The 27,616-nt window shown below is 44.6% G+C and overlaps 1 protein-coding gene across 2 annotated transcripts in view; it reads right to left on the bottom strand.

Moving 5' to 3' along the window:
- The window catches only part of XIRP2 (xin actin binding repeat containing 2), a 960,073-nt gene that overhangs the window by 163,314 nt on the left and 769,143 nt on the right, over positions 1 to 27,616 (bottom strand). The window lies entirely within an intron of this gene.

Here is a 27,616-nt window from a genome sequence, read left to right as displayed (position 1 = left end):
TCATCTCACAGTTGAAAATTGACTTCATTTTTGTATCAATATATAACTTAGCTATGCTTTCCTTCTTTTATATTGACGACAAATACTTTAATGTCACACCTCCCTCACCTAATCTACAAGTTTTTGTTGCCATCTAACAGAAGGTGAGTTACTACTAGTCCATCACTTTAGAAATGTGTTATCTTGGGTTGATAAAACTTTCAATAATCTGTCGGATTTAATCACTTTCCTAGCTCAAGGAGATCCTCTACCAAAATGTTAGCAGTTGTCACTCTTTAATATTTTATCACCACAAGAATGATCAACTTACTCAAAAAGCTGTGAATTATTAAAAGAAATAACCAATTACCCTAGGCTAGGACAAAAAGCAATGTGGAAGGCACAGACATTGTTAGAGTTAAAGCATGGTGTATCAAATTTTAAACAATAAAAAGAGACTTTCTAACTTAAAAAAAGAATACAAGTAAAAAACAGATCATATCTGGTGCTTTCTCCAAGAAGCTTTCGGAAACAAAGCCTGACAACTTTAGTGGCATCTAATTGCACTTTACACTAAGATGAAATCATACAAATTGACTATTTCCACTGCTGAGCGGGAATGGTGCACTTAGGACTTTTATCCTTAGGTGGGAAACATAATAGCCCAAAACATTTTTTATCCTAGCTGACGTGTGAAATGTTATCTGGACCTATACACCCCTCCATAAATTAAATATTGAATTATATAAATAAGGTTAGAAATGCAGCTGTAGAAGGTCCTGATGGTTTGTTAAGTACAATAATGAAAAAAGATCTGTTGAGCTGGGGAATGTTTTACATCCACTATTCAAAGAAAGTTATTTGTCAGGTTTGGCTACAGATTCAAGGAAAGGGATTATTATTGCCCCTCACCATAAAAATGGCTCTGGAGCCTTGTCCCAGAACCAATCACTCTTCTAGCTGCCAGCTATTAGTTATTCTGTAAATCTCTAGTATTAGACCTTCAGACTTGGGTTACAGAGAACCAGATGCTCCAAACTGAATAATCTGGCGTAACGAGCTGGGGATCACTTTTGAAAACTTTTTTTCTGGGGTGCAATGTATTTTGGTAAAAGAAAATGGTAATAAAACTCTGTCTCTGTAAGCTACGTTTAGAGGTTTTACCACAGCTTTTGATAGTGTAGACACCTGTGGCAGAAGTAACAAATGATTCCTAAATGGACTTTTAAAACCTCTAATTGTCCTCCACTGGAATACATGGTTTACGGTTCCCATGGGCAAAGGTTTAACTTCCCATATCCCTACAGACACTGAATTCAAACAAGGATGCCTTCTTGCTTTGTTCATTTGTACTGTACCCTTGTTTGCTTACACTGTGGTCTTGATGTTTTAAACTCTTTTGCACAAGGACATTTTTATCTGTTAATATTGCCAAACGTAAAGTCGTATTTTATCGAAATTCAAACAAAAAGTTTAATTGGAGATTTGAAGGTAGGCAAGTGGAGAGTGTTAACACTAAACGTGTCTTGGCATGCCCCTACAACAAAATTGTTCTGTGAACTTCCATAGTCAAAAACAAAGATCTCTAATATGTGCTGCTAAGTTCTTCTTCTTAGTAAATTTTAGTTTCTGAATAAAATAGAGGGATCTATTTTTAGGAAAGTATTATTTTAGGACATTCTTATCCTTGCAAGAGAGCATAACTGTGCAAGCACTTCAACGTGAGATTTGGGTCATAAGCACGTATCACAGATTTCATAGAACAACTATTCATTGCTGCTACCATATTTCTAAATCTGATGCTGTTTTTAAAAAATATTATATTTGATCTCCGGTCAGGTCATCTTCTTAGGTTCCCAAAGTACCTAAAACCTCATTAAAAGGAATTAATCAAACATATTTCCACACAATGCTGGGGTCTAAATCTCTGATAAAATTAAAGATTAGGTAGATACGGTATGTCTCACACTGTGAAACCATTTATTCAAGTATAAGGATGGTGTAAATGGCCTCCTTTTTAGAGCAAACAAAAGTATCTAAGTAAGCTACTAGTTAATACTTTCTTCACCTTATCACATTAAGAAATGTGAATATATCTTTCCAATCAACTTTAGGTCTATGTGAAAAAAATGTTTCTCTTTGTGATTTCTATCTACTTTGTCAAATGAATACTGAAGATCATGTTTAATTTGTCTAATGCGACCTGTAGCACAATAACAATTTATTAAGAATATGTTCCTATGAAGTAGTGAATATGAAATAATGAAAGGGCAGCAAAGGAAGCCACTAATTGTTGTGACAATTCTGCATTCACAACTTTTAGTCATCGCCTTGTGCTTTGACGTGGGTGTGAGAAGTCTGCATGAAGGAGATTTTCTAGCCTCATATTGCATCTTTTTTTTAAAAGGCTAATTTTATACATATTGAAGCACATTTGCCTTTCCTGCATGCTCACCCCATATTTTACCCCTTTTTCTGGAACCTATCTTTGCTGCTATTAGGTTTGTGAGCCCTATTGCACTGCAGTTTAATGCCACAGTGTACGTACACAGGCTCCAAAACATAATAGTGGTTAAAGTGGTTAAACCAATATTTAAATGTACTGAAAGGCTATAGTAGATGGCACAGAAAATGCATCAATGGTATAGGAGTTAATTAGCATTTGTGGGCTACAGTGTGTATTTACACTGGCTACATGCATGACACAAATCTATGGCTCCCACAGCACCACTGTGCTCTGACTGGGCTGCAGTTTAAAGCACTTTAGAAACACAGGACAAGAAAAAGTACCTTTACCATGTGGGAAAACTTATTTTATATATAAATGTCAGCCTTAAATTGTGCGAGGTAAGTCCACGTGCTAGGGTGCCAACAAAAACAACAAAGTGGCACATTATATATTTATAAAGTGTGTCCTCACCATGACAGCAGGTCTAAAAGTTATTTTCACTGTGTATGCTGTGCCTGGGAAAATGCTTCAGAAATAATGCAAAGTTATTTTCAAAAGATAACTTTATAAAAATGTACTCAGAAGAGAATGGCCTACTTCGTAGCCCTGGGAAGAAGAGGTGTTAACTACTGGCTACTTAGGAGGATTCAGCTATCTGGAAGTGGACAGGAGCTTTTGGCAGAATAAAGGGCAGTTTCAACACTTCTTATATTTTCTTATGAAAAACAAGTTTTCCTTTACTTATTCAAAGAACCATCCTAGCCACTCAGGTTCTAGTGACAGTGGAAGACAGAACCACTGTGGGCCATTTCACGTGGTAGGAGTGGTACAAAATGAGGTGACCATAGTGTGAAAATGTAGCCAAGCTTGGGTGTGGGGAAAGTTTTCCAACACAGACAACTGCACAGGATAAATCAAGAACCATATCTTACACCTCTGCAAATCATTCCTGGGCCTTGGAAGACTCCACTTTAAGAAGAAGGCCTGACTGGAAGAAAGAAAACTCCTGCTGAAAGAAGAGGACTCACTCTAGTACTTGAGACTCCGGCGAGCACCCAAGGAGTTGAACCGCTCTCCAGGGGAAATGATGGCCTCCAGTTTCTGTTTCAAGGACACATAAAAACAAGAAAGACTCCTGCCTCCAAGAAGACCTACCTGACGACAAAGAGCTGGACCCTGCAGGAGTCCTTGCTGGGAAAGACCTGATACCTAGAAGCTTGCCCTTAGGACAGACCAGAAGAAGTTTTCACTGAAGTTTGAGAAATGGTTAACAAATATTTTTCTTACACCTCTTGTGGACCGAGTTTAGGTGCTAAGGCTTGTCCAGCAATGTCGCACAAAGATAGGGATTAAAAAAGTGTATCCTACTCAGGGTTTTTAGCTGCATTACAAACTGGTTTAGTGTAGCCTTGCAGTAAAGATATTTCACTATGTAGAGCCCTGTGTAGGTGTGGCTTCCAACTTCACTCTGCTGAAGGATTCTGGGAACCAAAAAAGTGACTAATCCAAAATGATTGCATGTGGTCAACTTGTGAAAGACTGTATACAAACAGATAAACAGAGACTGCACCTACTCCTCTATAGAAAAGAAAGGCCTTTCCATGAACCGCTGTGCATTTTCCTCTTGCTCACATCCATGCCAAGAGAGGACACCTGGCACCCCATCTCTGTGCTTTCTGTGGTTCAAGAGGTTCATAAACCGGGAGTCAAAGCCTGCTCATTAAAAGCGAAACCCAACTTAAAGCACCTGCTAAACTGGTACATGGTGTAAGAATAGTGACAGACTCAAAGGAGTCCCAAGTAAGGACCCAACCACATATTCTCTTGATAGAAATTCCTACTGTGATCTGCAAGGAAAGACATGCAGTGAATCCTTGTGAAGTGAACTCTGTGACTATAAGATTCTGCTTTTCCTGCTCAGAATATCCAGCACCAAATCCAAAGGATTTCATGAGCCCAGTGAGGAAGTATTGGACTTCAGGGGATCTTTTCTGCCTTAGCCTTGGACCTTGCCCCACTGAAAGATTTTGACTTCTGCTTCAGAGACTTAGGGCCTCATTATGATCTTGGTGGATAGGATACTCTGTCACAACCATAACGGATATCCCGTCCATTGGATTACAAGTTCCATTATTTGCTATGGAACTTGTAATATGGCAGACGGGATATCCGTCCGTTTGTGACAGAGTATTCCATCCACCAAGATCATAATCAGGCCCTCAGTTTGAATGCAAAATCTTTTGCTGAGACAATGAGACAATCCGCTCCCCTACAGTCAGCCTGAAATCACAATTAGGTCTTGATAAGTTGTAAACTGTTGTTTTTTCAATGGCACTCTAGAAGGGTCATCCCCCTCTCAAATAAATAACTCAATTTCTGGCACCTTTTTTATTTGTTGCTCAAATAAGACATATTTTTCCCTGGATATTTGACTCATGAACATTTGACGGTTTGGAGGACTAAAATAAAAATGCTGCAAACATGTGTGTCTTACAAAAAGGTTGGTCACACTGGTATGGCCACCAAATCATCAACAGTGAGGGTGGCCCTCAATTCTAGTAGCACTACTAAAAACCAACGCCCCAGGCCAGTCATGTCTTCCTTTCATTAAAATGTCCACTGCGGGTTCAGCAGTCAAAAGACAAATACATGTGCAGGCTTTTATTTCCAACACACTAGCCAGCATGAACCATTCAAATATGCTTGCAAACTAGGGCTATACATTTACAACTTGACAAAATTTAGAATGTGACCATCTCCAGAAAATTACTGTAGCTTGAGCTACAATATGCAGAGGCAATGGTTTCAGAGTGGGCAGACCATACATACTCCTTGCACCTCTGTTGTCATAATTCTAGTTTCCTATGGTGGATTCAATTCCTTTAGGCTCAGCAGCCCAAATTGTGTTCAGAACCAATTGAGAATGCTTACGCTTTGTAAAATCTATATCGGGAATCATGGTAGATCTGTGCAATGATTCTGGGACCACTGGATACTAAATAAGGTATAAAAGGCCATACAAAGTGCATGAGGCTCCTTTGATCATAGTTGTTTTGTCCTTGCTGAACCCTGTAGCTGTAACACTATATGGCTCTGGTGCTCCATCCTACTTACTGGAGACTATGATATTTGAATTTGAATTGGCGTACGAGCTAAAGAGGAAACCACAGATGCAACTTCTGCTTTTCTGGTAATTAATACACTATTGGAAACATGCAGTGATGTTATATGGTAACTGCAATGATGTAGAAGAAACATTATTATATGGTGTGATACGTGTTTTAATGATATATACTGATCACATAATCTTACAACGTTCTGGAGTCACTTTGCTCACAGATGGAATACATGTCTAATTTTGTTTTTCCAGAAAATTTCACTTGACCGCTTATGTGGATTTTGATGATTCCCTCTAGAAACAACAATCTGCCAAATTGAAAATTATATTGAAGCTCCTTGTTAATATCCCTGATTTTGTCATTAATTATTTTTCATTGGCTTACAGATCCTGCGTGAACTAGCAATGTTTATTATATTGTTTAGATCTTTGTAGCCACTTGTCAAAGAAGGAAGGGTTGATTTACAAACTTACAAATCAATGGTGTAGTAATCTCTTTTCAGTAATACATCCTAATTCTCAAATTAGGATATCTTAACATTTATATGATCAACAGATTCCAGATATTCTGAAATTGGTGAATATGTTCTCAAAGTCCATTTGACACACTTCATCTAAGTGATTTCCTCTATAATGTTCACCTCTACAAGTATTCAGGTGACAAGACAACAACGGAATCTCAATGTTTGATGGAAGTGGTCACTTTCAGGAGGCTTCAACATGTCAAAATACTTAATCAAGGGAAACTGCTTAAGATCTAGTGCAGTATAGTGTAGGAATGCACTCCTATACAGAGAAATATAAGTGAAGTAAGTGGGGATAATTAATGGGGCTCTTAATAATTATTTGTGCACTCAAACTATATAAGTAGTCCACCAATGGGACAGCAAGGTTAGATTACTTGTGCAATGGTAATGAACACTGGCTGCTGTTCCACATAATATCTTGCAAGTGAAAAACTGGAATCATCTAAAGGGCCAGTACAAGGCCTTGTGTCTAGGTAACTATTGAAATCACTTAAAATCCATGGACCGTTGCTAAATTCTGGGGGCAGTTAAGAGAAAAGGTTTACTACCTTTTTTACCAATGGCTTTATATTTGTAATGTGGATTTATATAAAAGGGCAGTCATTTGTTTCAAGAGGTCTCATTTTAAAATGAAGATCTGGCGCTATATATAGCTAGGATCCATCTTGGTCTGCCTTTAGTGATCACTTTATGTCCTGGCAACTCATACTTGCTAAAACTCTCAATGGTAAATTCAGTTGTTTGTAGTTAATCAAAATATGATAATAATAGGAGCGTGTGCACTTTTCTTACTACCCTATATCATTCCCCATCCAAAAACAAAACCATTTTGCAAGTTGCAAGGGAGCTGATAGAGTCAAGAGGCAAGCCCTATTGTTTTTAGGAACGTTGCATGCCGGTTGGCTCTAGAGTTGAGTCTAGCCTTCACCAATCTATGTCAGCCGGCTGACTGACAATAGGTATTGGTTGCATAGATCTCCTACCATTGCCCTGTTGGCAAAATATTTTGATTGAAATGGCCATAACTTATTGATTATTTTGTTCCCTAATACATTAGACGGGACTGTATTCATTTTAACACTGCTTTATCTATTATCTGACGTTTTCTTCTGTTAGTTTGAAGGTAGGAGGATGGGAACACATTGTGGCTACTCTGTGAAAGACACCCCCCAAATTATTTTTTTTAATGTCTTTATTGGCATTTAAAAAGATACACAAATTTGTGACAAGGTAGTTGACAACTCACAATCACACTGTTGGATAATTTTGCAATTAGCCCAGGTGTGGATCGTGTAATATTACATGTATCCAACGAGACTCTGGTGAGTGTACGATGTGGAAACATTTACATTTGCCTTAGTGAGGTCTCCAATAATCTCAGAATTACATTCAAAGAAGTAACAAATAGGGCAACTAGCTCAACCAACAACAGGTGTGCATGCATAGGACGTGTCCAGACGGGGTAAAGCTCTTCTACCTGTCGCAATACAAAGAGGGGAACTGCTGGGGTGGTCGGAGCAGTAGACAGGTGAAGGAGGAAGCCAGACTATATAGAGGATGAGGTGAGCTGTGCAGAGGCAGAGGAGGACAGCAGGGGGCATTCATCAAAATGTGGGACCTATCTCTACTCCCTGGGTGGAGTGAGTCTGTAGCAAGACATGAGGCATCTCGTGGATCTGGCAAGCACTTGTGTAGGAGAATGCAAGGGCCCCATGGATTATGGGGGGTCTTTCATCAGATTTGGCCTCCACAACCAATAAGTTCCACTCCCAATCTGGAGGTAAAGACGGGCCACCACAACCTGCGTTCAGACTTTGCAGAGCATCCTGCTTTGCTAGTACACCAGAGCATAAGTTAGAGAGCCAAAGTGGTATAGGAGGTGGGAGAAGGGACTTCCTACCCCTGGCCAAACGCCGCTTGGCAATAATAGGGCCAGATCTATGAACGTATTTGGAGGTTTATGCTCGGTAGTATGTGTGGTAAGCTCTAGCATACAATATAGTACCTCCTTTTGTATGTGGGCCCCAGCGCCTGGGAGATATGTGTGAGCAAAACATCCCAACATGTACTGATAGAGAGGCAGTCCCATACCCTGTGTATAAAATCTGCCTTGGCAGTTGTACAGAGTAGGCAGGTATCCTCAAAACACGGATACAATTGTGCTATCCTTTTGGGGGTGAGGTGAGTGTGGTGCCAGTAATTAAACTGAGTATATTTCAGTCTAGCATTAGTAGAGATAGTTTTGATGATCCCTATTATTGTTCCTCTTGCCTGTCAGCTGGTAGCATGCCCAGGGTTGTCTTCCAGTAGGTTTTCAATGTATGTAGTGGTGTGGTGTTGTTGTGCACAAGTTGCTATATAAGCAAGTAAAGGCTTGCCTTGCCCACTCATGTGCTAGTAATGTTTGCAAGAATTTTAAGGTCATCATGTGTCCTCTGCCATACTTGGTGCAGGTGTCATATGAGGCTTGCATAAATCAGGAAGGAGCCTGGGGGGGGCACCATAAGCCCTCAAATGTGTAAAGGACCTTACCACTGAAGAAATCCCCATGTAGTGAGGCCCACCTCTGTCCACTGGGCGCCCTCCTTCTGTAAACGAAGTGCACCAAAGCCTCTCATCCTCGAAAGGGACAGGGCATGTGCATGGGGTTTACTTGTGTGGCTCTTGGCGGAGTAAGTATTCCAGCAGATTCTGGCTACCTGCAGAAGGATGTTGAAGTGTTTCCTAGCAACCAGCACCTCAAAGCCCAGCGACCAGATCAACACCTCCAATGAGGATGATCCCCTGAACCAATGCCCCGGTTCCCACATACCAGAACAAGCCATGCAAAATGTCGGCCATTGCAGTTGGGATACAGCATAATAATATTTGTAATTTGTGTTCCCCAGGCCACCCTCAGACATACAGGTATACAATTTGTGGATTGCCACATGGCACCAGACCCTTCCCCAGATCAATGTGATCAAACATGACCGGAGCCCCACAAACAACACCCTGCTTGACAAGGCAGGGACGGCAGAGCAGAAGTAGAGCAGTCTTGGGAGCAGTAGCATTTTGGAGATGGCTATGCAACCCATTGGAGACAGCAAGAGGCCAGTCCAAAAGGGCATGGAGTTTCGTATGACCATCAGTGCATTTGCTATGTTGCTGCCAATCAAATCTTTTGTCTGAATGATATATTCAAACCCCCAAATATTTAAAGGTACCATAACTCTATGGAAAGGGAGTGCTAGGGCGTCCCCTCCTTTGAACTTCCCTAGTCTCCATAAGGAGTAAGAGCAGAGATTTGTCCCAGTTTACTTTGAGCCCAGATGCTTCTCCAAAGCGTCAGAGGAGCTCTATAAGGTGTGAGATATTATCCATATCATCCCCAGGTATACTAGTGCATCATCGGCATAAAATAAAATTATGTGCCATTTATCTTCAACCCGGAAACCCCAGTCCGGAGCCAGCTTCACAGAGTGCACAAGCCAAGGTTTAAATGGCTAGTGCAGAGATGATCAGTGATGGGGTACAGCTCTGCTGAGTGCGCCACAAGATGTGGATGGTGCAGATATAGGGGCGTGCATCTTTACTCTGACCAGCGGTGAGCAATAAAGCAGCGAGACCCAGTTCAGGAACCGCAGTCCCACATCCAGATTTCTGAGTACCACTTTCAGGTACACCCACACCAGGGTGTCAACTGCCTTCTCAGGATCAAGGGAAGCGACCCAGGGAGTTGCCCTGGAGGACCTCACCCAGTCCAATAACATGAAAAGACGATGTAGGTTCAGGAAGGTGTTCCTATCGGGTAATAAACCGTTCTGATTGGGGTTGATCAGATGTTAGGCTATTGGTATCAGTCTATTGGCAGTACCTTCCCAAGGACCTCATAGTCAGTGTTTAAGAGGGACAGGGGTCAATAGGAGCCCAGCAGCAGAGGATCCCAATCCAGTTTAGGGAGGACCATCAGCACTGCCCCCCTCAGGGATAGAGGAAGTATTCTTGTCTAATTTGCAAATTTGTGTACTTGGATGAGTTTTCTGGGTCAGCTGGGATGCAAGGGTGGCATAGAACTCCACAGGTCAACCATTCTCTCCTGAAGACTTACCCCATGCCATTTGTTAAAGTATTTCGGAGATTTAGGGCCTGATTACAACTTTGGAGGAAGGTGTTAATCCGTCCCAAATGTGACAGATATACCACCAGCCATATTACGAGTCCATTGTATCCTATGGAATCCAATCAGGCCCTTAATCTTCCAATAGTGGGGCTTCCAAATCCGCATGGTGAGAGGTCGGTATAGTTGAGGGCTTCAGCACATAAAGTAAGGTCTGTGATGCTTAAGTATCTTCAATAAGTGGGGTCAAGTATAGGGTGTCATAATAGGTGCGGAAAGTGAGTTCTTCTTGTGAATTAACGATTGTGTAAGCCATGTCACGTATGGCCCTAATGGGTGCCCTAGGAGAGATGGAGTGGACCAGCTATGCCAGGAGTCTGCCAAGCTTGTTCCCCCTACATGCTTTCTAGCCATGTGTCCTTGGTATTCCAGGGCAGCCAGTTCTTTTAAAGCAGTTGCATGCGTATGCATCGCTTGTGTCAACGGGATAGTGGCTGCCTGGTCCATGTGGAGCAGTAGCTTGTGGGGCCTAATTTCAGTCCCCAAGCAGTACAATTCTTGACGCAGCACTAGTTTAGTGCCATAAACCATTTTGATGGCCAGGTCTCTGAGAATAACTTTAAATGCATTTCATTTGATCCGGGCATCTGAAGCAGAGTCCTCATTCTCAGCACAGTACAAATCTATGTGTCCAGAGAGAGTCCCTCAAAATACTGCGTTCTGCAGGCCTTCTACCGGCAGGTGTCATGTAGGTATGCAGGATCGCCCCGATGTCAAGACAGGGAAAACAGAAGTGGATTGCGGTCAGATGATTTCTATTCAAGGTATTCAGCCTGTGCCACCCTAGAAAGTGCCTCAGAGCTAGAGTAGACAAGATTGATCCTTGTGTGGAGATTGTGCAAGCCTGAGTAGTGGAAATATTCCCTACTCGCTGGGTGTAAGCTGCGCCATGCCTCCAGCAAGCCGGAGTGGGACGCCCACTGCTGTAGGTCTTTAGCCAGGGAAAGGGACTGTGCCCCGGGTACCGGTAGATGAGACCGTTCTAACTTAACTGCATACCCTGTGTGTCTGGAGTTCCACTGTACTTCAACTTGGCATTTAAAACTTCTTGCCAAGCCTTAAACATCCCTTTCATTACAGATACATCAAATCTAAGGTAGGCCCTAGGTAGCCCATAGGGGAGGTAAGTAAAACACAGGGCATACACTTTTCAGTTTTACATGCCCTGGCAGTGAAAAAGTCCCAAAGTAATTTTTCACTATTTCGAGGCCTACTCCTCTCATAAGCCAGCAGTGGGATTTCCCTAATATTCTTTTAAGATGTAATTCCTGGTCAGAAAATAGTAGCTGCATCATGTTTCATATAATTGGAATGGCAATGATCAATCCTCTTCACTGGTAAAGTCAGATTTATTAATACTATTTTAGAAAGTGGACTTTTCTCTGCTCTCACTGCTCTGTGTGCCTGACAGCCTGTCTCCAATGCACAGCAGGACTGGACTGGGCTGGGTGGCTGCTCCATTTTTGCATTCCCCCAGACAGCCACAGCACAGGACACTCATCTGCATTTATCTGCTTCCTGATGGGTCTTCCTGGGGAGGGAGGATGAGAAGGGCTCACACACTTCACAAAGTAGTGGCCTAAGCCCCACACAATGGGCTGATTCCCCCCACTGATAGTCTGGGGTCAGGGATGGGATGCAAGGGGGACCTGTGCACTTCAAGAAGCTGCTTTGAAGTCACCCTCACTTCAAAGACACTTTTGGGTATATTACTTGGGTATTGACCTTAGGAAACCAGATAACTACTGGACTTTGGTAGACCTCCGCTGAAGTAAAGACTGCTGAGCTGTAAAGATTACCACTCTGTCCTGACTGACTAATCCAAGGAACTGCTTCTTTGCATTGTTGAGCTGACCTGCTGTGTGCTGATCTATGCCCTGCTGACGACAAAGACTGGACCCATCCTGCTGAACCAGAGTGGCTCCAAGGGCTTACTAGCTTGCCCTCTGTTCTTCAGCAGTAGCAGTGACATCATAGACCGACTGCAGCTCTCCTGGTGCCGCTGGACTCTGCCATTTGTGAGTTGAACTTGAGGTGCCTCCTCCAATCCTGGGCCTCAGAAGTGGGTTCTGCAGCTGATTTCTGCCAAAACCGACACATCCCCTTGAGTATGTGAGAAATTCTGTTGCATCGCTCCTTCAACGCTGACGCAGAGGCTGTTTGATGACAGTGGATTCACAGGCTGGGCATCCCGACGACGACGCATTGCATTCACTTCAACGGATTTTGATGACGACACAGGACCCGACTGTGAGGATCAGAACCAACGTTTCATCATGACGAAGACGCTTTGCTTCATCAAAGGTACTGCTTCAGCAGACCCTGTGTGGGTTCTGTCGTTGGCCTACCTTCCATCACAGTCGGCCTGAACTATAGATTTGACCTCAAGTAACCTTTTGACCGTTAGTGAACTCTAAGCACTATTTCAAATTTAGTCTTTAAAAGTTCATATCTCAACTTCTAATGGGTGGATTCTTGTAATTTTGGTCTTGTTATACTCAGTCAAATATTCTCTATTTTTCTAAACATGTGCGGAGTCTTTTTGTGGTGTTTTCATTGTATTGCTGTGTGCCTGTTGCGCAAACATTTTATGCATTGCCTCTTAAGTTAAGCATGACTGCTCTGTGCCAAGTCACCAGAAGGAGAGCAGAGGTTAATTTTGGAAGTGTAACTGATGTACCCTGACTAGGATTTTGGTCTCAACTTGGATATGGTGCATACCTCCGCCAACTAGAAACCCAATTTCTAAGAATTATAATTATGCAAAAAATGCCATGGCTGCACAATCGCATAATTCCAGTGGCCCTAAATATACCTTCTTTGATCCAGGTACTGATTTAGATAATTTTATTGTACTGTTGACCTAAGAGGATTGAGAACTTAGTTTGTCGTTAACAATTTCCCTGCAAGAGGGTCCCTTTTAGAAGTGGCCAGAGTAGAAGAAATTTAGAGTCTGATTTGGAGTTTGGCGGACAGGATACGCTATCTTAAATGTCAAAGAGTAAAGTTTCCAACATATGTTCAGTCCACATACCCTAATTAGAGTCAGGTGGGCCATCAGCTTTCCGTATGTGGTGCCCTATTGGTTCCATTTACAGAAGACTTCCTCCGACAGCCTGACCGAGTCCTGCCATCGGACTAATATCATCACACCACCCATTCTATTAACAGCTGATAGTCTGATGCCCTTTTTTTTCTCTCAATCACTGCCTGACAGTAATTAACAGAATAAAAATGATCCTTACATCCCTGAGTGCAAGTGTCGTTAGTTATGTGTTTATCAAAAACAAACTCCCACTTTGAGGGAGTTTTTTGACCAATAAAAACTTTAATAGATGGCTGCCAAAACAGACAGTAGCATCCACCAAGCTTTTGGTATCTTCAGCGGAACCGCTATGATAGTGGTTGCTCTGAGAGTACGGAGATCACTGCTGGCCAGTGGTGATTTCTAAATATGGCGATCCACTGTCCATCAGAGCGAAGGACGTAATGTTCTCTGCAACCCCAATGAACAGAATAAATATCACCAAAGATAAATCAGTCCCTTTATCTTTATTCATCTATTCCATTTCCGATTCAGGTATTTGAGCGTGTATAATTTTCAGATTGCTGTTACCTAAAACAATTTGATTTAATATTTCTTTTTGCTGACCGAAGAAGTGGATCTTTGCATTTCTATGATACATTATTATTTGAGCAGTAGGTTGTTTCTCCATCTTGTTGCGGGTGAGTCATAAGCATAATTCAAAACAGAATCAATTTCATCTACCAGAGGCTCAAATACAATGCGGAAGGAATATAATTTACATAAAAAGGAATAACAGTGGTGATTTGAATTCCTACGTTCCTCTTTCTCCTTCACCTAACTAATTAAGCTGTTCAGTCTCTACAAGTTTCAATTAATCATGACCACATAATTGGCTAAAGTCTATAACTGCTTGATCTGTGTCTCTAAATTGTAGACTAAGGGCCACATGTACAAAGCTACGGTTTCGCAACTTGCAAACTGTGAGTCTTAGTGACTTGCAATTTGCGAGTCGCAAAACCGGATGTACAACAGTGTCAATGACACTGGCTGCGATTCGCAATGGGGTTGCAAATGACCTACCTCATGAATATTCATGAGATAGGTCGCAATTTGCGACCCCATTGGGAATGGCTGCCCTCACAGGGATGGTGGCCTGCTGGAGACAGCAGACCACCATGTCTGTGACTGCTTTTAAAATAAAGCCGTTTTTTTTTTTAATGCAGCCCGTTTTCCCTGGGACCACTGCCTGCTCTGAAAAAATATTTTTGCTGCCATTCACAAAGGGGAAGCGGTCTCGTGGGGACCCCTTCCCGTCTGTGAATAGGTTAGCACCAGTTTGAAATTGGTGCTAACTGCGATTGTTTTGTGACCGCATTCATGGTCACAAAACAATGCTACATCTCACTGTGACTCGCAATTAAGAAGTAAGCGCCCCTTCTTAATTGAGACTCACAAACCTATTTTGCGATTCGGTAAGTAGATTACCGAATCACAAAATAGGGTCTGTACATACCAAAAAAAAAAATCCTGTCACAAACGGCCCGATTCTATGGTACGTACATGTGTCCCTTAATGCTTAAAGCTTTTACAATAGCAACCAATGTTGTAATCATTGCTTTTGAAGCATGGATAAAGGACTCCAGTTCTCACGCACAGTCACATAAATAATTAGCTTTTAACTCAGCTTGTCATCTGCTAAATATGGGTCTTGCCCAAAGACTTCCGCTAATATCTCTGTCTCACAAACACCTTGGCGTCATTTATTATGTTCGTTTTAGAATCAGCACTCCAATCTTAAGGTGTTTGAAAGCATAAAGCTCTGAAGAACAATGGATAACCATGACTTCTTTCTCAAAAAAGTAATAAGTATGCACAGGATAGGAGGTTAGCTTTGAGTCCAAAAACTGGGATGGCGGCGCATAGCTTGGACAATAAGATTGGGGGGTGTGCGCTTCAGATTTCCCATCAATCACGCAGGCATATCTTGTTAACATATATTATTTGAAAAGAGGGACATGAGTAGGCCTTAAGGGGCAGTGGAAAGGGAGAGCAGTGCGGATTGTTAGTAGTACCGAACCAAAATATGCTGTAAAAGAACCAACATTTTTAAGGACTTCAAAACAGGGGAGAGCAGGGTATGTGTATGTGTAAAAAATGCTAGGTCAAATCCAACTGACAGCTCACCGTACCTGACTGAAAGCAGCTGTTCCCAACTATTTACTACATGATACATTTATTAGAGGGGTGTAACACCGAAGCTACACCCCTAAAAAAACAGATCCCCACTTTTTGACAATGAAAGCCTTGCTTAAAGTTTGTTTCCTTTTACATTGTCGAGGAAGAAGTGCTTGCATTGTTTTAATGGCAATCTTGTAAAAGATAACTAACCTTCTGAGGAGGCTACAAAAATTGCTACGATGATAGTAGGTCATGTAGAGATTTGGACTGACAGCCTCTCAGTCAGATGTCATGACTGCAAATGACTGCGCCCACGGGCCACCATTTTTGTAGCCCTTAGTGAAGGGAGATGCTGAACTAGTCTCCCATCATGAAGCGTGTGGGAGGTACAGCATTATTTCGTTTTGTGCTAGCTATGCCAGGTGCTAGCTTATTCTTCTTGTGGGGCTTTCTATGAGTACTCACAGGAGTTATGTTTTGGCTTTCTTATGCAGCTGGTGCACGATATTGTGCAGCTTCTGCGTTGCCCGTTGTCTGTTGGCAAATCATAGTGCTTTGTGAGTAGTTTGGTTGCCTTCTTTCTCCACTTTGCCACGACTAAAATACTCAAGCTTCAGTGAAGACGTCAGTGGGGTACTTGACCTGTTGTAGACCCGAAAGTGCTCTCATACAAGACTGCTAGCAGTAAAGTGTTACCTGCAGGCAGGTTTTTACAAGTGGAACATAAGTCAACAAGCATTGCAGAAGCAGCAGAAAGAGTGGCAGCCACTATTTATACATCATGAGATTCATCATCTTTTGGATAAGAAAGCCTTGTAAATAGCTTGGAAAATCAATACCTCATTGCTACAGTCTTCCAGTGCAGACGTGGAGCTCACATTGAGGTCCTTGGCTAGTGGTAGTAATGGTAAACAGTGTAGTAGATCACAGTGCTCTTAGGTAGATCTTCTAACTTGTTATGTATTGGGCTCAGTATGTACATCACATATTATGTCATCTTTTTAGACTCCTTCAGATGATTTGCAAGAACCAGGCAAGAAGGCCCTGCTTTCTGTATCTGAAAACCCAAACTACACCCACTGAAGAAGCACAAGGAAGCAGAACATAACCAAACGTCTTGCTTTGCTGATATTTACAGTAAGGATATTCTGTATCAGTTACAGCTGGATTTCATTGTATCTCAATGTGCTCTTCTGTAGTGGGACACAGCAGGGTTTATGTAATGGAACACTTACTGCACGGTGGTCTCATTACGTTAAAAGTGGTGGCTATAGAACTTACAAAGCATTTTAGTCCGCCATCAAAAACCTTCAGGAGTTACTCAAACAGTATCAGATTCCAGCCAACAATACTGAAGCATCAGCAAGTATCAATTAAGCTGCCAGATAACATTGTTAGAGCACAAATATATATTTTAGAAAAGTTAAGACATAATTACGAACAGCTATTCACAAGAAGGCAATCAAAATACAAAACCATTATCAATTAACAAAAACAAAAATAAAAGAGCGAAGAACAACTGTGAGGATTGTTACCAGCCTAGTGGGGAAATACTGTGAGCAGAGCATTCTCTTTGTTCTTCCGGAGCTCATTCAACATAACATAGACAGACCAAACAAGGGTCGGACAAATAATTGCTAAAGTAACCTCATCTTATAAATATGCCTCAAATGGTTATATGACGGAACACCGAATCTTAAACTACTACTAACCTTAACAACGAGGTCGGAACACCAACCTCGTCTTTACTACTAATGATTTTACCACGAATGCCTAAACAACGATATTTTGTTGTAAAGGCATTCCTGATAAAATCATTAGCAATAGGCACCCCACCCCCTCCCCAAAACCTAAAACCCCCCACTTACCTGATTCGTCACCTTGTCATCTGCGTCGTCCTTCTCAGCCGACTCCCTTGTTTGTACCTTAACCATGCATGTTCGTTGTTCAGGACATGCGTGGTTAAGGCACAAAATAACGAAGTCGTGGTTAAAGAAAGCGTGGTTCCGCTTTCGTTAACCAGGACTTCATTATAAAAAATTCGGCATAAAGGTTGTTTACCGCTTCAAATTGTAGAATGTTGTTGTAAAACATATACTGGGGTATGGCATAAAGTTTCCTGGAATTAATTTTGCTTATCTTATAGGAAAACTGAAAGTGAGGGAATATATCACATTCCAAGTAAAGTGACATGTAGAAACGTGGTCCTATTTGAGAAGAAAATATCTCTTCCACTCGAACCAGTATCTTGCTGACAAATATTGCAAATAACTTCTCAGCTGTAAAATGTGTACTGCAATATGGTTTACAGCTGCCAACCTACAACCAAGTGTACCCATAAGATCCATTGAATTCTATAATAAGAGGGAATATTCAATAAAAATACTTCAGCTGATATTAGTGCTACCAGGAATAGTGCCCAGTTGTGGTGGGGTTCTAGCTGGCATATAGATAAGTCTTTACCGTAATAAGTTAAGAGAAAATTTAAGGCTACAGCTGATCATCATCTCAAAGACAGAGGAATGGCTCAAAGGATATTTGCATTTGATTAATCTTCAGAAAAGTTTAATTCCAAGACCTGTGATGCTGCAGTATCTCTCTAAACTGCAAATGACTGAACCTTAGGGTCACCATTCTCGTGAGCCCTCAGTGAAGGGAGACAATAAACTAGTTTCCCCTTCACGAACTATGTAGGAGGTACAGACATAATTCCCTTTGTGCAAGCTCATTCAGACTGTAACTTATTCTTATTTTGGGGCTTTCTAATGGTACTCAGAAGAGTTGTTTATTGCCCTCATAAATAAATTAGGTTCACAGGCTTAGGGGTCCTTCCTTTTTATATATGTTTTTTTACTAGACCTACTGTTCATGAACATTATAGACAGTCAGGGGGCCCTGTGTGACTTTCAGTTGGCATAATCTTTGTTTAACCTTAATCCTAAACCAGAAGGTCACCGTGGCTTCTCGGTTTCCACAACGTCGGAGACTGTGCCCTCTGTTGTGCAGAAAGTACAGATATTGTTGCTAATTTGCCATTGCATTCACTTTGCCCTGTTCGATTTTAGATGTACATGAACTTCGAGGACTGCAAAATATAAATGTTAATTGTAAATGTTACCAAGCGGACAGAAATGAAGGGTCTTGTTGGGAAGAACTGTGTTCCCCCTTTGTTATGATTTCCCACTTCATTATTTGAGAACGTTCGCCTTTTGAACGTTGTGGTAGCAATTACTGTTTCTATAATGTATTGCATTGAGTTTTGTGTAATGTCTACTATAGGAAGCTATCCTTTATACCGCAGATACATTTATATACGGTAAGATGGTTTCAAAGTGTCATCAGACAATTCTTGTTGGAATTCACACCCCTATTGCAACTGCTGTATAGTACTTGTCACAGCCTGGACCTATTGTCATCAGCTAGGCCCTGACTGATCAGCAATGCCCCGCAAAAATTCAAGGAGGCTAGGTGAGGTCAGCTTTCCCCTGCAGATCTTGTCTCTTGAGCACTGGTTGGCTGCAACACCAGCATTTTTATTCTTAAAGTACCGGGCGTGTTCTCCATCTGCATGTCCTGTAAAATGAACTGAAAGTTCTAATATAACTATTTCTGTGAAGAAAAGTTCCTTAAAGCAGGGTGGGCCATAGGTGAATGACAAAGAACAACATCCTCAAACAAATATAAATAACTGTGGGAAGGATGCTTGATGTTGTTAGAAAATGTAGCACTCTTTGGCGGCTGCTGTGGAAGCTGAAGAACACATTTTGACCTCTGTCAATGCAGTATGAAGTCAAAACGGTATTCATGGTACTTACAAAATTTTCATACTTTCATGTTTTTGAGAGCTGTTCTATTTGAATTCCCCAGGGTCCTGGACAAAGCAGTCAACGTGCCTCACTTGAAGTACTGAAATGCAGAAAAGCAATCCAGCTCTTACCTAACCACGGGAAGTAAACCCTGCCAAACTGCTATGCACCTGAACTGTAACAGGAGTTGGTTTCAACCTGTTTTATTCCATTTCACAAACAATGCCTTGAAATGCAAAACTCAGGTATTAAGAGGCGCTGCAATAGCTATTCCAAGGAAATTCCTACAACTTTGAATAGCACATTTGCAATCCTTTGTTCTAGGGAGCTGAGTTACCAAGTACTAGAGGGGAACTGTGTCTTCACAACGTAGATAAGAGTTTCAAGAGATGTAATTCATGGATGTTTGTTTGCAACCTCTTACCACCACCCCCCACATTAGATTCATGTCTAATCTACTTTCCTTCAGGAAACCATTAAAAACCCGGCTTTTCCATAAATATTCTTCCTGGGGCAGCACACCTTAGCAGACCCAGTGCCAGGACACCTCCTGGTAATCGTGCGCTTTTACAAAATCATTCAACATTAACATTATCATGGATGAATATCACTGCAAGTAAGGGTAAATTGTCCCTTGTTCCTTGGCAAATGGATTCTCTTGTTTCACCTAACAGTATTCTTCACCCTTGCATTGAAAAGCTAAAAACGTCAAATTAACAGTGCATATGTAATCCAGTATCACAAAATGGAACCATGAGATGTAAATTGCGTATACTGTTCATGCATGTCATACATCAGCAGACCAACCCTTGACCCTGCTTCTGCAGGCAGGTCGCTCCCCGCTCCGCCGCCCACGCCACCTCCTCACCGCCTTATTCTTAGTCAATTTTCCTGCCGCTGCGTCCCCTGCGGCCCCTCCCACCTCCCCCCTCCTCCTCTCCGTCTTTCCTTTCTCAATTTCCCTGCTGCTGCGTCCCCTACAGCCCCTCCTGCCTCCCCCCTCCTCCTCTCTGTCTTTCCTTTGTCATTTCCCCGCCGCTGCATCCCCTGCGGCCCCTCCCGCCTCCCCCCTCCTCCTCTCCGTCTTTCCTTTGTCAATTTCCCCACCGCTGTGTCCCCTGCGGCACTTCCCCCCTTCTCCTCTCCGTCTTTCCTTTGTCAATTTCCGAGCCGCTGCGTCCCCTGCGGCTCCTCCTGCCTCCCCCTCCTCCTCTCCATCTTTCCTTTGTCAATTTCCCTGCCGCTGAGTCCCCTGCGGCCCCTCCCCCCTCCTCCTCTCAGTCTTTCCTTTGTCAATTTCCTGCCGCTGCCATCCCCTGCGGCCCCACCCCCCAGCCCTCCCATCTGACCAGCCCTCCCTCCTCCCAGCTGCCACTCCCACCCTCCCCTCCTTTTATGGCAGCAGTGGCGCGGCGGCGCCGCTGGCGTGCCAAAGGCAAGCCGGTCTGCACCAAGACCGCGCCAAGCCCCAGTCCCCCTGGCCCTCTCAGACAAACCTACTCCCCCCTCACCCTCCACTCACTCAACCCAGGCCCCCGCCCCACGTGCACCCCTTCTAGCCCCACACACACTCATGGCCCCTTCCCCTGCCACACCTGTCATTTCTCCTGCTCCACATCCCTCACACCACACACCAACCATAGCGACCCCCCTTCAACAAACACAATACCCCCAACACAATACTCACCAGCTCTGCCCCCACCCCACCAACCAACCCTGCCGCACACCAGCCCACAACCAGAAAACACCCCACAACAACACCCTCATGCACCACACCAATACCACCCACCACAACTACCTCAACTGCCTGCTCCTCAACACCCGCTCCCTTAACAAACATGCCATGGAACTCTGGGACCTCATCACATCACACTCACCTGACATCGCCTTCTTCACGGAAACCTAGACCAACCCCTCCTCAGAACCCGACATACCCATCGCCACCCCCAAGCGATACAAACTCCAACACAAAGACCGTCTCAACAGGCCAGGTGGTGGCATCACCATCCTACACAGGGACACCATAAAAGTCACCATCAGCTCCCAAGACACTATCGACAACACAGAACACATGCACTTCCTGATCCACATTAACAACAACTCCATCCTCAGGGGCACATTAACCTACAGAGCACCAGGACCACGCCCGCCTTCTGCGACACCATCGCTGACACCATCAGCTCGCACGCCCTCACCTCCACAGACTACATCCTCCTCGGTGATTTCAACTTTCACTTGAAAAAAAACCTACAAGACCACAACTCTACCTCCCTCATAGACAACTTCACCAACCTCGGACTCAAATAACTGGTCACCGCACCCACCCATTCAGCAGGACACACGCTCAACGCAGTTTTCACCTACACCACCGAACTCCTCTGGACAGACCACCACTGCGTCCACTTCTCCTTCACCAAACCCCCCACACACCACCATCAACACACCACACCCTACAGCATGTGGGACAAGATCCCCACAGAAAGACTAAACTCCCAACTGGCTCACAACCCACCCCCTACACCAACAAACCCAACACAGGAGCACACAACATCTCCAAATGGATCACCGCCTGCGCAGACACAGTAGCCCCCCTCAGAAAACACATCACCACCCGCAACATCAAGAATGCCCCATGGTTCACCCCTGAACTCCAAGACTCAAAGCGCAAATGCCGCCAAGCTGAGAAAATATCTCCACCCTCAAAACCACCATTCGCACCCATCACCAACTCATACGCACCGCCAAAAGAGATCACTACAAGACACGCCTTGACAACAACTCTCAAAACAGCAAAGAACTCTTCACCATCGTTAATGAACTTGCCAAACCCAAAGCCAGCAACAAAGACCCCTCACACACACAGCCCCTATGTGATGCCCTTTCCAACCACTTCCACCACAAAATCCTGGACATCCACAACAGCTTCATACCACACACACCCACCCCTCACTCACCCAACTCAACCCCCACTCAGGACCCCCCCACCACACTCACCACCTGGGCCCCCACCACACACGAAGAAACCGAAAACACCATGAACTTCATCCACTCCGGATCCCGCTCCGACCCCTGTCCTCATCGCATCTACAACAAAGCCAGCCCAACCATCGCCCCCAAACTCCGCAACATAATCAACTCCTCTTTCGACTCCGCCACCTACCCAAACCCCTGGAAGCACGCGGAAATCACTGCTCTCCTAAAAAAAAACAAAGCCGACCCAGAGATCCTCTCCAACTACCTCCCCATCTCCCTCCTCCCTTTCCCCGCCAAGGTTGCTGAGAAACTAGTCAACGCCCGCCTATCCCACTTCCTCGAAGCAAACAACACTCTTGACCCCTCACAATCCGGGTTCCGCAAGAACCACAGCACGGAAACCGCTCTCATCGCATGCACTGATGACATCAGGACAAAAGTCGACAAAGGCGAGACCGTTGCACTCATCCTCCTAGACCTCTCCGCAGCCTTTGACACCATCTGCCACCACACACTCCGCACACACCTCCACAACATAGGAATTCGCCACAAAGCCTTAGACTGGCTCACCTCCATCCTCACCGACCGGATCCAGGGAGTCCTCCTTCCACCCTTCCACTCCACCACTACCAAGATCATCTGCGGAGTCTTCCAAGGGTCCTCCCTCAGCCCCACACTCTTCAACAGCTACATGATCCCCCTAGCCAACATCCTCCGTGCACACGGAATCACTATCCTCTCCTACGCAGATGACGACCAACTCATCCTCTCCCTCACCCACAACCCCACCACCCCCAAAACCAACCTACACGCTGCTCTCCTCGACATCGCCAACTGGATGACCACTAACCACCTCAAGCTCAACTCCAACAAAACTGAGATCATCATCTTCGGCCCCAACAAAACCACATGGGATGACTCCTGGTGGCCCACCACCCTAGGCCCCGCACCCACCCCTGCAAACCACGCACGCAACCTCAGCATCATCCTGGACCCCTCCCTCTCCATGACACAGCAAATCAATGCTCTAACCTCCTCCTGCTTCCACACACTCCGCACTCTAAAAAAACAACCTTCAAATGGATTCCCCCAGAGACCAGGAAGACAGTCACCCATGCACTCATCAGCAGCAGACTAGACTACGGTAACGCCCTCTACGCCGGCACCACACTCAAACTCAAACACAAACTCCAGAGAATCCAGAATACAGCTGCACGCCTCGTCCTTGGCCTCCCCTGCCACGAACGAATCTCACCACACCTCAAATCCCTTCACTGGCTCCCCATAGACAAGAGAATCACATTCAAGATCCTCCTCCACGCACACAAATCCCTCCACAACACCGGCCCAACCTACGTCAATGAAAGAGTGAACTTCCACACCCCCACTAGCAACCTCCGATCAGCCGACTTTGCCCTAGCCACAGTCCCCCTCATCCAATGCAACACCACAGGAGGCAGGTCCTTCTCCTACCTCGCCCCTAAAACCTGGAACTCCCTCCCCACCAACCTTCGCAAAACCAAAGACCTCCTGCTCTTCAGAAAGAACCTCAAGACATGATTGTTCGAACAGTGACCCTCCCTGCACCCCCCTTGATCCATCCCCCCTCCCAGCGCCTTGAGACCCTCACGGGTGAGTAGCGTGCTCTATACATTTTTTTGATTGATTGATTGATTATTAAATATAGCCCACCTGAAACTTAGTACTCATGTTCAGCAAAAGGCTACTGACATTGACATTGACATTTCTAGTTGACATATTGTTGTTCACACTTCACCTGCATGTTTAATGTTTGTCTCGTCTGGGACTTCGAATGCCAATTGCCTGCTTCCAAAGGCTAGCATACACAAAATGATTCATTAATGAAGGGAATCATACTCCAAACTATCCAGGCCGCATATTTCTGCCCTCAACAGCAGTGCTACATGCAGCATGGAAAGGAGGACATATGAGGCCCTGGAGTTGGAGATTTTCTTTGATTATTACTGGGAGTGACTAGCCTGGCATTGGTAGTGATTTAGGGTAGGCAGAGGGAAGCACTAATGCGGCCATGTTGGCTTTCTGTGGAGAAAGGGACTCCTGGTTAGGTTTGGCAGAAATCATGTGCCAGGACAATGAGTGTGCCACTATTCTGAATGTCTTGGGTGGGCAAAGATTCTGAAATGTAGTTTAGTTTGATCACTGATTTTGACAATTGCAATCTGGGTCCACCCTTCGATGATTCTGCTTTGTCCACCCTCAAGTGAGAGCTATAGCTATCTGAACTGTAAGAAACAAAGACTTGCCTCCTTGTTCCCATTTATCTGACAGAAGGCTAATGGGAGACTGTGTCCTGTTGTGGCTTGGATTGCTGGGATTGAACGGTTAATTGATGAAGGATTAGGTTGAAAGTGCATAATGACATCATTTATAGATAGCTATTCATTCTACCATTCACACAAACGGGAAGATTTGGTGGAAATGCATGAGCAACCACAGCCACTGCTGATTAGGCTCGGCACCTTTCATTCCATTGTTTGTTAGCTCACGTGTGTCATTACAGAAATGGAGCAGCCATACTAAGATCATTCTTCCCTGTGTTTCAAATTGGAAGTATGAGGCATATTGTAGGAAGTTGGCTCTGTATGTGCTATTTCAAAGTAAGGAATAGCATGCACAGAGTCCAAGGGTTCCCCTTAGAGGTAAAATAGTGGTAAAAAGAGATAATACTAATGCTCTATTTTGTGGTAGTGTGGTCGAGCAGTAGGCTTATCCAAGGAGTAGTGTTAAGCATTTGTTGTACATACACACAGGCAATAAATGAGGAACACACACTCAGAGACAAATCCAGCCAATAGGTTTTGTTATAGAAAAATATATTTTCTTAGTTTATTTTAAGAACCACAGGTTCAAATTTAACATGTAATATCTTGTTTGAAAGGTATTGCAGGTAAGTACATTAGGAACTTTGAATCATTTCAATTGCATGTATACTTTTCAAGTTATTCACAAATAGCTATTTTAAAAGTGGACACACTGCAATTTTCACAGTTCCTGGGGGAGGTAAGTTTTTGTTAGTTTTACCAGGTAAGTAAGACACTTACAGGGTTCAGTTCTTGGTCCAAGGTAGCCCACCGTTGGGGGTTCAGAGCAACGCCAAAGTTACCACACCAGCAGCTCAGGGCCGGTCAGGTGCAGAGTTCAAAGTGGTGCCCAAAACGCATAGGCTTCAATGGAGAGAAGGGGGTGCCCCGGTTCCGGTCTGCTTGCAGGTAAGTACCCGCGTCTTCGGAGGGCAGACCAGGGGGGTTTTGTAGGGCACCGGGGGGGACACAAGCCCACACAGAAATTTCACCCTCAGCGGCGCGGGGGCGGCCGGGTGCAGTGTTAGAACAAGCGTCGGGTTCGCAATGTAAGTCAATGAGAGATCAAGGGATCTCTTCAGCGCTGCAGGCAGGCAAGGGGGGGCTTCCTCGGGGAAACCTCCACTTGGGCAAGGGAGAGGGACTCCTGGGGGTCTCTTCTGCAGTGAAAGTTCGGTCCTTCAGGTCCTGGGGGCTGCGGGTGCAGGGTCTTTTCCAGGCGTCGGGACTTAGGTTTCAGAGAGTCGCGGTCAGGGGAAGCCTCGGGATTCCCTCTGCAGACGGCGCTGTGGGGGCTCAGGGGGGACAGGTTTTGGTACTCACAGTCGTAGAGTAGTCCGGGGGTCCTCCCTGAGGTGTTGGTTCTCCACCAGCCGAGTCGGGGTCGCCGGGTGCAGTGTTGCAAGTCTCACGCTTCTTGCGGGGAGATTGCAGGGTTCTTTAAAGCTGCTCCTTTGGATAAAGTTGCAGTCTTTTTGGAGCAGGTCCGCTGTCCTCGGGAGTTTCTTGTCGTCGTCGAAGCAGGGCAGTCCTCAGAGGATTCAGAGGTCGCTGGTCCCTTTGGAAGGCGTCGCTGGAGCAGAGTTCTTTGGAAGGCAGGAGACAGGCCGGTGAGTTTCTGGAGCCAAGGCAGTTGTTGTCTTCTGGTCTTCCTCTGCAGGGGTTTTCAGCTAGGCAGTCCTTCTTCTTGTTGTTGCAGGAATCTAATTTTCTAGGGTTCAGGGTAGCCCTTAAATACTAAATTTAAGGGCGTGTTTAGGTCTGGGGGGTTAGTAGCCAATGGCTACTAGCCCTGAGGGTGGGTACACCCTCTTTGTGCCTCCTCCCAAGGGGAGGGGGTCACAATCCTAACCCTATTGGGGGAATCCTCCATCTGCAAGATGGAGGATTTCTAAAAGTTAGAGTCACCTCAGCTCAGGACACCTTAGGGGCTGTCCTGACTGGTCAGTGACTCCTCCTTGTTGCTTTCTTTGTTTCCTCCAGCCTTGCCGCCAAAAGTGGGGGCCGTGGCCGGAGGGGGCGGGCAACTCCACTAAGCTGGAGTGCCCTGCTGGGCTGTGACAAAGGGGTGAGCCTTTGAGGCTCACCGCCAGGTGTTACAGCTCCTGCCTGGGGGAGGTGTTAGCATCTCCACCCAGTGCAGGCTTTGTTACTGGCCTCAGAGTGACAAAGGCACTCTCCCCATGGGGCCAGCAACATGTCTCTAGTGTGGCAGGCTGCTGGAACTAGTCAGCCTACACAGACCGTCGGTTAAGTTTCAGGGGGCACCTCTAAGGTGCCCTCTGTGGTGTATTTTACAATAAAATGTACACGGGCATCAGTGTGCATTTATTGTGCTGAGAAGTTTGATACCAAACTTCCCAGTTTTCAGTGTAGCCATTATGGTGCTGTGGAGTTCGTGTTTGACAAACTCCCAGACCATATACTCTTATGGCTACCCTGCACTTACAATGTCTAAGGTTTTGTTTAGACACTGTAGGGGTACCATGCTCATGCACTGGTACCCTCACCTATGGTATTGTGCACCCTGCCTTAGGGCTGTAAGGCCTGCTAGAGGGGTGACTGACCTATACTTGCATAGGCAGTGAGAGGCTGGCATGGCACCCTGAGGGGAGTGCCATGTCGACTTACTCGTTTTGTTCTCACTAGCACACACAAGCTGGCAAGCAGTGTGTCTGTGCTGAGTGAGAGGTCTCCAGGGTGGCATAAGACATGCTGCAGCCCTTAGAGACCTTCCTTGGCATCAGGGGCCTTGGTACTAGAAGTACCAGTTACAAGGGACTTATCTGGATGCCAGGGTCTGCCAATTGTGGATACAAAAGTACAGGTTAGGGAAAGAACACTGGTGCTGGGGCCTGGTTAGCAGGCCTCAGCACACTTTCAATTGTAAACATAGCATCAGCAAAGGCAAAAAGTCAGGGGGCAACCATGCCAAGGAGGCATTTCCTTACACATATCCTCTCTGATCACATACAGAATTCAACTAGACATGCTTCATGTTTTTTTTGTTCTCCACAATGAGGTGTAACTTGTGTCCACAGTGCACAAAGACCAAAC

Source organism: Pleurodeles waltl, chromosome 3_1, assembly GCF_031143425.1.
Source record: "Pleurodeles waltl isolate 20211129_DDA chromosome 3_1, aPleWal1.hap1.20221129, whole genome shotgun sequence".
Classification (NCBI taxonomy): domain Eukaryota; kingdom Metazoa; phylum Chordata; class Amphibia; order Caudata; family Salamandridae; genus Pleurodeles; species Pleurodeles waltl.
Note: the sequence above shows the minus strand (reverse complement) of the source record. Positions and strands in the feature narration are given on the sequence as shown.